This window comes from Phaseolus vulgaris, chromosome 3 (assembly GCF_051622355.1).
Source record: "Phaseolus vulgaris cultivar YP4 chromosome 3, ASM5162235v1, whole genome shotgun sequence".
NCBI classification, from domain to species: domain Eukaryota; kingdom Viridiplantae; phylum Streptophyta; class Magnoliopsida; order Fabales; family Fabaceae; genus Phaseolus; species Phaseolus vulgaris.
Genome location: NC_143500.1, coordinates 1,782,501 through 1,785,000, shown reverse-complemented (window position 1 = coordinate 1,785,000; position 2,500 = coordinate 1,782,501).

Below are 2,500 nucleotides of genomic sequence, written 5' to 3'. Positions count from 1 at the left end.
GTGATGTGGGAGAAGTTTGGGATCAAAAGGAATTGATCTTGACATGGTTGGTGCATAGCAAAGTTCATGATTTTGGTGTTTTGGCTTGATTTTGTGGCTTGGTGGTGATTTTGGTGAAAAACGAAAATCATGGTTTTGGAAAACTGGCTGGACTCAATCCTCACAAATGCCTTCAAAGTGATGTGGGAGAAGTTTGGGATCAAAAGGAATTGATCTTGACATGGTTGGTGCATAGCCAAGTTCATGATTTTGGATTTTTGGCTTGATTTTGTGGCTTGGTGGTGATTTTGGTGAAAAACGAAAATCATGGTTTTGGAAAAGTGGCTGGACTCAATCCTCACAAATGCCTCCAAAGTGATGTGGGAGAAGTTTGGGATCAAAAGGAATTGATTTTGACATGGTTGGTGCATAGCCAAGTTCCATGATTTTGGATTTTTGGCTTGATTTTGTGACTTGGTGGTGATTTTGGTGAAAAACGAAAATCATGGTTTTGGAAAACTGGCTGGACTCAATCCTCACAAATGCCTCCAAAGTGATGTGGGAGAAGTTTGGGATCAAAAGGAATTGATCTTGACATGGTTGGTGCATAGCCAAGTTCATGATTTTGGATTTTTGGCTTGATTTTGTGGCTTGGTGGTGATTTTGGTGAAAAACGAAAATCATGGTTTTGGAAAAGTGGCTGGACTCAATCCTCACAAATGCCTTCAAAGTGATGTGGGAGAAGTTTGGGATCAAAAGGAATTGATTTTGACATGGTTGGTGCATAGCCAAGTTCCATGATTTTGGATTTTTGGCTTGATTTTGTGACTTGGTGGTGATTTTGGTGAAAAACGAAAATGTTGGTTTTGGAAAACTGGCTGGACTCAATCCTCACAAATGCCTTCAAAGTGATGTGGGAGAAGTTTGGGATCAAAAGGAATTGATCTTGACATGGTTGGTGCATAGCAAAGTTCATGATTTTGGTGTTTTGGCTTGATTTTGTGGCTTGGTGGTGATTTTGGTGAAAAACGAAAATCATGGTTTTGGAAAAGTGGCTGGACTCAATCCTCACAAATGCCTTCAAAGTGATGTGGGAGAAGTTTGGGATCAAAAGGAATTGATTTTGACATGGTTGGTGCATAGCCAAGTTCCATGATTTTTGATTTTTGGCTTGATTTTGTGGCTTGGTGGTGATTTTGGTGAAAAACGAAAATCATGGTTTTGGAAAAGTGGCTGGACTCAATCCTCACAAATGCCTCCAAAGTGATGTGGGAGAAGTTTGGGATCAAAAGGAATTGATTTTGACATGGTTGGTGCATAGCCAAGTTCCATGATTTTGGATTTTTGGCTTGATTTTGTGACTTGGTGGTGATTTTGGTGAAAAACGAAAATGTTGGTTTTGGAAAACTGGCTGGACTCAATCCTCACAAATGCCTCCAAAGTGATGTGGGAGAAGTTTGGGATCAAAAGGAATTGATCTTGACATGGTTGGTGCATAGCCAAGTTCATGATTTTGGTGTTTTGGCTTGATTTTGTGGCTTGGTGGTGATTTTGGTGAAAAACGAAAATGTTGGTTTTGGAAAAGTGGCTGGACTCAATCCTCACAAATGCCTCCAAAGTGATGTGGGAGAAGTTTGGGATCAAAAGGAATTGATCTTAACATGGTTGGTGCATAGCCAAGTTCATGATTTTGTGACTTGGTGGTGATTTTGGTGAAAAACGAAAATGTTGGTTTTGGAAAAGTGGCTGGACTCAATCCTCACAAATGCCTTCAAAGTGATGTGGGAGAAGTTTGGGATCAAAAGGAATTGATCTTGACATGGTTGGTGCATAGCCAAGTGCCATGATTTTGGATTTTTGGCTTGATTTTGTGACTTGGTGGTGATTTTGGTGAAAAACGAAAATCATGGTTTTGGAAAAGTGGCTGGACTCAATCCTCACAAATGCCTCCAAAGTGATGTGGGAGAAGTTTTGGATCAAAAGGAATTGATCTTGACATGGTTGGTGCATAGCCAAGTTCATGATTTTGGATTTTTGGCTTGATTTTGTGGCTTGGTGGTGATTTTGGTGAAAAACGAAAATCATGGTTTTGGAAAAGTGGCTGGACTCAATCCTCACAAATGCCTTCAAAGTGATGTGGGAGAAGTTTGGGATCAAAAGGAATTGATCTTGGCATGGTTGGTGCATAGCCAAGTTCCAAGATTTTGGTTTTTTGGCTTGATTTTGTGACTTGGTGGTGTGCCAAGAATCATGAAATTTTCAAAGTGGTGGTTTTTGAGTTTTGTTGGTTGGAAAGTGTCACAAATGCATGCAGAATGAGGTCTAGAAAGTTTGGTATCAAAACCAAGCCATCTTGATGTGGTTTTGAATTTTTGAAATGTTGGAAAATAGAGGGTTTTGAAAAAAATTCATGAAAATTCGAAACCTTGGCCAATCCTAACGAAACTTGGTGGGCACCTTCTTGATATTATTATGGGATGGACTGGAAAAAATCACGCAAAAATACGGTGTCTAGATACGT